Raw genomic sequence first — 11,125 nt, forward strand, 5'->3', positions numbered from 1 at the left:
CGTACCCTTTTATGTAATGATGTTTACTTTGAATTTATATTAGTTCACACAAACACTCCATCCATGCTTTTGTTCCGGCCCTCCAGTCCAGTTTAAGAACCCATTGTGGCCCTCGAGTCAAAAAGTTTGCCCACCCCTGTGCTAGATGCTTGTTCTGGCCTTTAAGGTAAAAATGACGTCCTCCTGGAGGAGTGGTAATGGCCTTCAGGAGTCTTGATTACGGATTTGAGGCCACAGTTTAAGGAACCTGGCAGGTAATGCTTACATTTGCTTCAAAAAGCGTGGACTAAATGTCAACCAGTGGTTTCAGGTGCTAATTCAACACTAACAGGAATCCATAATTTGGGTTACAGCGAAGACAGAAATTTTATTCTGTGTAAACAGCTCAAATGTGATATAACACTGTTGTTGAACAGCTCAATAGTGTTACAGCTCAGCTCTGGGACAGAACAGCTGTGGAACAGCACAGCTGTGAGGGGGCCCTTGAACTAGGCGGTCCTGAGGTGAGGCCCTTCTCCAACTAGACAACTGTGCTTCACTCTGCCCTGCTCCACCTGCCCTGCTCCACCTGCCCTCACTGCTCCACTCTGGTCTGTTCCACCTGCCCTGCTCCACTCTGGTCTGTTCCACCTGCCCTGCTCCACTCTGGTCTGTTCCACCTGCCCTGCTCCACTCTGGTCTGTTCCACCTGCCCTGCTCCACTCTGGTCTGTTCCACCTGCCCTGCTCCACTCTGGTCTGTTCCACCTGCCCTGCTCCACTCTGGTCTGTTCCACCTGCCCTGCTCCACTCTGGTCTGTTCCACCTGCCCTGCTCCACTCTGGTCTGTTCCACCTGCCCTGCTCCACTCTGGTCTGTTCCACCTGCCCTGCTCCACTCTGGTCTGTTCCACCTGCCCTGCTCCACTCTGGTCTGTTCCACCTGCCCTGCTCCACTCTGGTCTGTTCCACCTGCCCTGCTCCACTCTGGTCTGTTCCACCTGCCCTGCTCCACTCTGGTCTGTTCCACCTGCCCTGCTCCACTCTGGTCTGTTCCACCTGCCCTGCTCCACTCTGGTCTGTTCCACCTGCCCTGCTCCACTCTGGTCTGTTCCACCTGCCCTGCTCCACTCTGGTCTGTTCCACCTGCCCTGCTCCACTCTGGTCTGTTCCACCTGCCCTGCTCCACTCTGGTCTGTTCCACCTGCCCTGCTCCACTCTGGTCTGTTCCACCTGCCCTGCTCCACTCTGGTCTGTTCCACCTGCCCTGCTCCACTCTGGTCTGTTCCACCTGCCCTGCTCCACTCTGGTCTGTTCCACCTGCCCTGCTCCACTCTGGTCTGTTCCACCTGCCCTGCTCCACTCTGGTCTGTTCCACCTGCCCTGCTCCACTCTGGTCTGTTCCACCTGCCCTGCTCCACTCTGGTCTGTTCCACCTGCCCTGCTCCACTCTGGTCTGTTCCACCTGCCCTGCTCCACTCTGGTCTGTTCCACCTGCCCTGCTCCACTCTGGTCTGTTCCACCTGCCCTGCTCCACTCTGGTCTGTTCCACCTGCCCTGCTCCACTCTGGTCTGTTCCACCTGCCCTGCTCCACTCTGGTCTGTTCCACCTGCCCTGCTCCACTCTGGTCTGTTCCACCTGCCCTGCTCCACTCTGGTCTGTTCCACCTGCCCTGCTCCACTCTGGTCTGTTCCACCTGCCCTGCTCCACTCTGGTCTGTTCCACCTGCCCTGCTCCACTCTGGTCTGTTCCACCTGCCCTGCTCCACTCTGGTCTGTTCCACCTGCCCTGCTCCACTCTGGTCTGTTCCACCTGCCCTGCTCCACTCTGGTCTGTTCCACCTGCCCTGCTCCACTCTGGTCTGTTCCACCTGCCCTGCTCCACTCTGCTCTGCTCCACCTGCCCTGCTCCACTCTGGTCTGTTCCACCTGCCCTGCTCCACCTGCTCTGCTCCACCTGCCCTGCTCCACTCTGGTCTGTTCCACCTGCTCTGCTCTGCTCTGGTCCAGTCTACTCCATTTGCTCTGCTCTGGTCCAGGGAGCCATCTTTGGTGTTTCAGCTGTGTTTTAACCCTGCCTCCCATAGGGATGTCTGAATGGCTCATGAAGCCTAATGAGAAGAGTTGGAACTGGATGATATGAGTCCTGCAGTTGGGGTCACCAGAGACTCATGCCTGGGAAAGTTAAAGTGTTCTGTGGCAGTAGGGCTGGGTTTAAGAAGTAATTGCACACCTTTCTTTCAATAGGTCAAAGGTGTATGTATCCCAAAATGTGAATATCAGCCTGGAATTATGTGAAAAGGGATCCTACCAGGGCAAGAGGAGCCCAGCTGTAAGGAGTTGTGGGGTGTACTGCCAGAGATCAGAAGCCGGGGGCTTGGGAGACCCCTTTAGCCGAGGGAGAGCACTGCCCCGCAGGGGTTTTGCAACTGGAGAATCGTACCCTGGGGACAATGCACATAAGCTGCCAGGAGAGGAAAAAAATACCTGTAAACACTTGCCATAGCCACACAGCACTGGGCTATTTTGTTACAGGAGCATTCAAATGAGAATTATCCTATATACCTGACCTCTTCTCACCTCCCTGACCTTGACTCTGGTTGGCTCAGAAAACCTAGGAAGGTGGCAGAAGAAAAAGTTCTCGGTGAGAAGAAAACTCTTTCCCCCTCCTCACTAACAGTGGTCAGCTCTGGGCAGGCTCCAGCTGAATGGAGAACATAAGATTTAATATTAAATGTACTTTGGAGTTTAAATTATTATTTGGATCTAGTCCTTTAATTTAGAAAAGTTTCAAACCTACAGACATGTTGAAACAGTAATATAATAAACACCTCCTACCTTTTGCCACTTAGTAACATTTGGCTACATGTATTTATTGTATGTATACTTTTTCAGCCCATGAAAGTGACACTTTAGTCCTAAATATTTTAGCTTGTTCATCTTAAATATTTAGATATTCTCCTGTATAATTACAATACCATTATCACACCCAGGATTTTACCAGTGATAACATACTGTTATATAGTATATAGTCCATATTCAAATTTCCCTATTTATCTACCTGAGATTAGTTATTTTAAATTACTGAACCGAGACTTACCATTTAAAGTGACCAGATAACTTTCTGTTCCTTATGAGGGACCAGAAAAGTCATGAGGATTACTTGCGTTTTTTCTGAAGGGCAGAGGTTGGTTTACATCTGAATAGGTAAGAGACAAAAATAATTTTTTTTGCATGAAACTCATCATTTCTTCCTGGTCAGCACATTGGGTACTTTTGCACTGTTCAAGAATAGATTTCCCAAAGATGAAACAAAATTGACAGAGTGATGATAATTGTTGAAGCCAGGTGATATGGTTCATTAAACTCTTCTCTCTACTGTTGTATTTGAAAATTTCCATAATAAAAAGTCAAATGACTTTTAAAGTCTTGTGTTTTCTAATTTGTAGATTTGGAATATTAGAAAGTCACTGAATACATTGTTTATTAGCATTAATATCAGGAGGAATCAATTTACAAAATGAAAACATAGTAATAATAATAGTTCTGATTTTTGAGTATTTAGTAAATGCCAGGCATTAAGCTAAATCTTTTCCACATTCAGACCTTTCCAAGGTAAATTATGTTAACTTTATTAAAAAGCAATCATTCTTGCCCTGGCCCGCGTGGTTCATTTGGTTGGAGTGTTGTTCTGTGAATCAAAAGGTGTCGTGTTTGATTCCTGGTCAGGGCACATACTCAGGTTTTAGGTTAGATGTTTTTCTCCCTACCTCCCTCCTCCCTTTTCTTTAAAATCAATAAAAAACATATCCTGGAGTGAGGATTAAAATTTTTTTTTTTTTAAAAAGTCATTCCTTTAGCCCTAGCTGGTTTGGCTCAGTGGATAGAGCCTCATCCTGTGGAGCAAAGGGTCCCGGGTTCAGTTCTGGTCAAGGGCACGTACCGGGTCTGGGCCCTGGTCGAGGATCTTGCAGGAGGCAACCAATCCATGTGTTTCTCTCACATGGATGTTTCTCTCTGTCTTTCCCTCTCTCTCCCACTCTCCCTAAAAATCAATGGAAAAATATCCTTGGGTGAGGATTAACAACAACAAAAAGGTCATTTTTAAAAAAAACAAACAATCATTCTCTGGAGTTCATTACTCAGTAGGAAGGCTTATCTTCATCTTTTTTTTTTTAGTTTGTCATTTGTGTCTGAAGTGAAGAAGGGACTGAGCCCAGGATTTGTACTAATAATGGAGTGTTTGACCTGGGTGAAAGTGTAGGTCTGGGTGAAAGTTCATGTTGGGTCCAAAATTAAGGCTAAAGGTTATAAGGAGCAGAGTTGAATCTAAGGGATTTCATTGTGGTGCAGTGTCGGCTCTAATTCAATTTTATCAGGTAATACAGAGTTCTGAATAAGATGGAAATGGGTCATTTCTCCCAAGCTAAAATACCCTCAACACCTAGCGTTTACTTTTGTTAGGACTTATTTGGGATTTCAAATGTTTTATATATTAGCTAGAGTGATAAATTTGGTGTGGGTGGAATCTTTTTTGGGTACTTTTCATATCGAATATTATTTTTTCTCACTTAAAATCTTGATACCAAAGCTAGGATTTTGTGATTTTGTCCTTAAAAAGCAACTTTTGATGGAAATCAGTAAAATACCACTCTAAATATTTCTGTACACATCAAATGCATTACTGATTTCTGAGTGTTAAACACAATTTATGTCTTCCTTTTTATTTAGTTTCATATATTTTGTAAAGTTTTTAGAAATGAATAATTATTAAAATGAATTACACTGATAAATGAGATGATTGTAGTTGACCTTTCTAAGAGAGACAATTTACTCATTAATCTTCAGTGTTTCTTAGCAACACAAAGTATTCCTATCCTGGGAATTTTCATATCTTTCTTCAGACACACATTTGGAAATATTTTATATGACTTGATGGCTGTCCATCTGTCCTTAAGTTCTCTCACTGCTTTTTCATTACCTAAATGTCCTCATTAAACTTCACATTCATACAATATATTCTTTCAGCTTAATAACCCACAGTTTGACTTGAGGATCATTTGGCTTGTCAAAATCTTAAGGGTTTTGGGAAATAAATTTATTTTGAGTATTATGAAACTAAAAGTTATTGAAAACATGTTATATTTTTATAATAAAAGAAGTATGAAAATATTGCTTTGGGAGCTAGCTATTTTCTTATTGTCCTTAGCCTCTAGGGAGGTAGCTTAATCACTTGAGATAAAGAAATAGCTTGGTTATATTTCGTCAAGTATTAAGTTTAGACCATAATTTATGAAAATGCTAGGTTCATAGGGTATGCTGTCACTTATCCATTCAACAAATATTTATTGAGCACTTACAGCATGTCAGGCTCTGTGACAGGCCCTGGGGATATGGTGCTGAGCAAAAATATGGCATTTCTTCTCTCTAGGAAATAATTGTTGGAGAGCATGCAGTGAAAAAAACTGATCAGCTGCTATGTGAAGAACATTCCAGTAGGAGCAGCATGTATGAAGGAGGCCCCAGGGCACATTGAGGACCTGCCAGAAGGCTAGAGAAATTGGGTTTCTAAGAGTGAATACTTATAAGAAGACATGCTTTACAAAGAATATGAAATCAGTAGTCATCTTTCCATTGATTTCTACGTATCTGTTTTAAGATAATAAATTCTGTTTTTAGAAATTCACAGATTTGAAGATCCCTTAGAATGCATTTATTCCAGTTAGTGATTTAACACCCTAAATAGACTATTATCAGGTATTACTAGCCCAGAGACAGGGTCCTCTCTCTTTCTTCCTTGGAACAAGCTTTATGTTCAGATTTCATTTCAAACACCTTTAATTATTAGAGAGTTCTTTATTTTTATTTTTTAGAGAGAGTGGAAGGGAGGGGAGAGACAGAGAGAGAAACGTCGATGTGAGAAAGACACATTGATTGGTTGCCTCCCGCCTGTGTCCTGACTGGGCTGGGACTGAGCCTACAACCAAGGTATATGCCCTTGACCTGAATCGAACCTGGGATCCTTCAGTCTGCAGGCTGATGCTCTCTCCACTGAGCAAAACCAGCCAGGGTGAGAGTTCTTTCTTGTGTGAAGCCAAAATTTTGGTTTCTGCTCATTGATCCTAGTTCTTTGAGGCAAAATGACCAGGTCCAGTTCGTTTTAGGCTCTTGTGTATGTAAAACTGCTCTTACTGGTGTAGAGCTAGCTGCAAGTCTCTTTTTTTCAGGCTCCCTTCTCCCCCAGTATTTGAAAAACTTCAAATATATACCAAAGAAGACAGGCTAGTAGAATGGAACACACTTCCTCCTCTACTTCACATGTACCAGTTGCCCAGCTTCAATAGTTACCAACCCATCGCTTTGTTTGATCAAGTCATACTTAATGAATACTTACTTTGCCATAGGTGCTGTACTAGTGGCTGGAGCTATAGAAAAGAACCTGACACAGTTTCTGATTTTAAAGAGTATACATTCCAGTAGAAAATAAAATAAAAAATCAATTAAAATAGTACAGCATGATGCAAGAGAATTATCCTATATAATAAAAGGGTAATACGCAAATTGACCCTAATGGCGGAACGACCAGATCGACCGCTCGACCAGTCACTATGAGGCACACTGACCACCTTTCGGTCCCTTTCCCCCAGCCGGCAGGCTCTGATCGCCCAATGGTGAATGTGGATCTGGGGGTGGGTGGCAGGGGATGGGGGTGGCGCCAGGCCAAGTCCCCCATCCTGCCAGTCGCCCCACACACAGAGGGCAACCCATGGCGGGGGCAGGGCCGGCGAGCGGGCAGAACGGCTGACCTCTCGGTGTCTCCCCCTGGCCAGCAGGCTCCGATCACCTGACGATGAACGGGAAACTGGGGGTGGGTGGCAGCTGGGGGTGGGGCCGGCTGCAGGCAGCCAGGGAAGATGGCCCTGACCGCAGGACAGGCCTAGGGACCGTACCCGCACACGAATTTCATGCGCTGGGTCTCTAGTGGTATTATAAAGAAAAAGTACAGGAAAGGCACTTGACCCTGCTGATAAGTGGTAGCACCGAGGGGATTTAGTATATCAGTTTAGGCTCAGAAACACTTCTAGGGAGTCTTGGAGAAAGTGCTCAAGGTAAGTCAAACTTTATCAGACATTGGGAAAGTCTCTAAAATACCCTCCCCTGCAATCGTACGTAAAATCTTATGTAGTCTGTATGTACTTCAGATATTTCTGTGCAGAGGGCCTTTAGTTTTCATTAGACCCTCAAAGAGATCTATGGTTCAAAATTGGGACATTTAATAGCCCCTTATAAGGGACTTCTATTTGGTAGTTAAGTATTTCTTAATGGTCAGCTCAAACACTCACGAGGGTTTAAAAGCCAAAAGAAACTCAGAGACAGATGTTCAGTCAAGTCAACTTCAGGTCATCTGTATTACTGCACATAGGTAGAAAAGCAAACACAGGGTGTGGCCAACATAGGTTTACAGTTGTTTGTATGGAAAACAATACAATAATAAATTAATAATCCTACATAATAAAAGCCTAATATGCAAATTGACTGAATGGCAGAATGACTCGTGGAACGACTGGTTGCTATGACGTGCACTGACCACCAGGGGGCAGATGCTCAACGCAGGAGCTGCCCCCAGACCGCAGGCCCCAGCCAGCCAAGACGGGTGCCAAGCGGGGGCCCTTGATTGCCCTGCCAGTCGCCCCACAGATCATCCCTGATCATCAGCCAGGCCTAGGGACCCTACTCATGCATGAATTTCATGCATTGGGCCTCTAGTCTTTATAATAAAAGCCCAGCGACTGTTATGGCAGAACGACTGGAACAACTGGTTGCTATGATGTGCCGGCCACAGGGACCGCCACCAGTGCCGCTGCCAAGCCCGAGGGCCCCGGGGCCAGTTGCGTGGCCACCGCCAAGGCGCCGGTAAAGAAGAATGTGAAGGTGGCCAGCATGAGCATGCAGCTTGAGATGAAGGCTCTGGGGGACAAATTCAATCAGCTGGGCACTGAGATGATTGTCACCAAGGGTGGCAGGTTAGGGCGCCCCTGTCTCTGCTGCGACCCTCCCCACATGGCGCCAGTCTTGGGCAGCAGTCTTTGGCCTGATCCACGTGAGCGAGACTGAGAAGCGGGGTTCGGGGGGTGGGGGTTGTCCTAGCCACCTGCAGTTCCCTTCGCTCTCTGAGTCCTGGCTCTAGCGACAGCCGCCTGGCGCGCCAGGCTGGAGGGTACTTCTCAGGAGGCCAGGAAGGTGGCGGAGAAAAATCCTGTGGACCTGCCACCTGACTAGCAGCCCAGGAGCTGGCACCACCAGAAACGGACCAGCTCAGAGCACACCAATCTTGGGGGGAAGGCAGCCGCCTGGGAGGGGCCTTGCCACCAGCTGGCTCCTGGTGGATCCTACCTCAAAGGATAGAGAGAGTGGAAGGGAGGGGAGAGACAGAGAGAGAAACGTCGATGTGAGAAAGACACATTGATTGGTTGCCTCCCGCCTGTGTCCTGACTGGGCTGGGACTGAGCCTACAACCAAGGTATATGCCCTTGACCTGAATCGAACCTGGGATCCTTCAGTCTGCAGGCTGATGCTCTCTCCACTGAGCAAAACCAGCCAGGGTGAGAGTTCTTTCTTGTGTGAAGCCAAAATTTTGGTTTCTGCTCATTGATCCTAGTTCTTTGAGGCAAAATGACCAGGTCCAGTTCGTTTTAGGCTCTTGTGTATGTAAAACTGCTCTTACTGGTGTAGAGCTAGCTGCAAGTCTCTTTTTTTCAGGCTCCCTTCTCCCCCAGTATTTGAAAAACTTCAAATATATACCAAAGAAGACAGGCTAGTAGAATGGAACACACTTCCTCCTCTACTTCACATGTACCAGTGGCCCAGCTTCAATAGTTACCAACCCATCGCTTTGTTTGATCAAGTCATACTTAATGAATACTTACTTTGCCATAGGTGCTGTACTAGTGGCTGGAGCTATAGAAAAGAACCTGACACAGTTTCTGATTTTAAAGAGTATACATTCCAGTAGAAAATAAAATAAAAAATCAATTAAAATAGTACAGCATGATGCAAGAGAATTATCCTATATAATAAAAGGGTAATACGCAAATTGACCCTAATGGTGGAACGACCAGATTGACCGCTCGACCAGTCACTATGAGGCGCACTGACCACCTTTCGGTCCCTTTCCCCCAGCCGGCAGGCTCTGATCGCCCAATGGTGAATGTGGATCTGGGGGTGGGTGGCAGGGGATGGGGGTGGCGCCAGGCCAAGTCCCCCATCCTGCCAGTCGCCCCACACACAGAGGGCAACCCATGGCGGGGGCAGGGCCGGCGAGCGGGCAGAACGGCTGACCTCTCGGTGTCTCCCCCTGGCCAGCAGGCTCCGATCACCTGACGATGAACGGGAAACTGGGGGTGGGTGGCAGCTGGGGGTGGGGCCGGCTGCAGGCAGCCAGGGAAGATGGCCCTGACCGCAGGACAGGCCTAGGGACCGTACCCGCACACGAATTTCATGCGCTGGGTCTCTAGTGGTATTATAAAGAAAAAGTACAGGAAAGGCACTTGACCCTGCTGATAAGTGGTAGCACCGAGGGGATTTAGTATATCAGTTTAGGCTCAGAAACACTTCTAGGGAGTCTTGGAGAAAGTGCTCAAGGTAAGTCAAACTTTATCAGACATTGGGAAAGTCTCTAAAATACCCTCCCCTGCAATCGTACGTAAAATCTTATGTAGTCTGTATGTACTTCAGATATTTCTGTGCAGAGGGCCTTTAGTTTTCATTAGACCCTCAAAGAGATCTATGGTTCAAAATAGGGACATTGAATAGCCCCTTATAAGGGACTTCTATTTGGTAGTTAAGTATTTCTTAATGGTCAGCTCAAACACTCACGAGGGTTTAAAAGCCAAAAGAAACTCAGAGACAGATGTTCAGTCAAGTCAACTTCAGGTCATCTGTATTACTGCACATAGGTAGAAAAGCAAACACAGGGTGTGGCCAACATAGGTTTACAGTTGTTTGTATGGAAAACAATACAATAATAAATTAATAAAGGTTAGGGCGCCCCTCTCCCCACCGCGACCCTCCCCACATGGCGCCAGTCTTGGGCAGCGGTCTTTGGCCTGATCCACGTGAGCGAGACTGAGAAGCGGGGTTCGGGGGGTGGGGGTTGTCCTAGCCACCTGCAGTTCCCTTCGCTCTCTGAGTCCTGGCTCTAGCGACAGCCGCCTGGCGCGCCAGGCTGGAGGGTACTTCTCAGGAGGCCAGGAAGGTGGCGGAGAAAAATCCTGTGGACCTGCCACCTGACTAGCAGCCCAGGAGCTGGCACCACCAGAAACGGACCAGCTCAGAGCACACCAATCTTGGGGGGAAGGCAGCCGCCTGGGAGGGGCCTTGCCACCAGCTGGCTCCTGGTGGATCCTACCTCAAAGGAAACTCAGTCTTTTGTTCCTTAGTTCAGTCTATCCCGGCTAAAGAGGAGCAGCCGGGCACATTTTAGGGGAGAATTAAGACTCTAAAACAGAAATTCAATCAGCTGGGCACTGAGATGATTGTCACCAAGGGGTGGCAGGTTAGGGCGCCCCTGTCTCTGCTGCGACCCTCCCCACATGGCGCCAGTCTTGGGCAGCAGTCTTTGGCCTGATCCACGTGAGCGAGACTGAGAAGCGGGGTTCGGGGGGGGGGTGGCGTCCTAGCCACCTGTGGGTCCCTTCGCTCTCTGAGTCCTGGCTCTAGCGACAGCCGCCTGGTGCGCCAGGCCGGAGGGTACTGCTCAGGAGGCCAGGAAGGTGGCGGAGAAAAATCCTGTGGACCTGCCACCTGACTAGCAGCCCAGGAGCTGGCACCACCAGAAACGGACCAGCTCAGAGCACACCAATCTTGGGGGGAAGGCAGCCGCCTGGGAGGGCCCTTGCCACCAGCTGGCTCCCGGTGGATCCTACCTCAAAGAAACTCAGTCTTTTGTTCCTTAGTTCAGTCTATCCTGGCTAAAGAGGAGCAGCTGGGCACATTTTAGGGGAGAATTAAGACTCTAAAACAGTGTGTTCTGTTCCATGGAGATTGCTACCCAATTGTCTTAGGCCTAAATTCCAGGTGATTGTGGGGCCTGTGTCTTCCAATTAGCCTGTATTTGTTGTAAGGGCCCAAAGAGAAGAAGGGGAACAA

Source organism: Myotis brandtii, unplaced genomic scaffold, assembly GCF_000412655.1.
Source record: "Myotis brandtii unplaced genomic scaffold, ASM41265v1 scaffold1577, whole genome shotgun sequence".
NCBI classification, from domain to species: domain Eukaryota; kingdom Metazoa; phylum Chordata; class Mammalia; order Chiroptera; family Vespertilionidae; genus Myotis; species Myotis brandtii.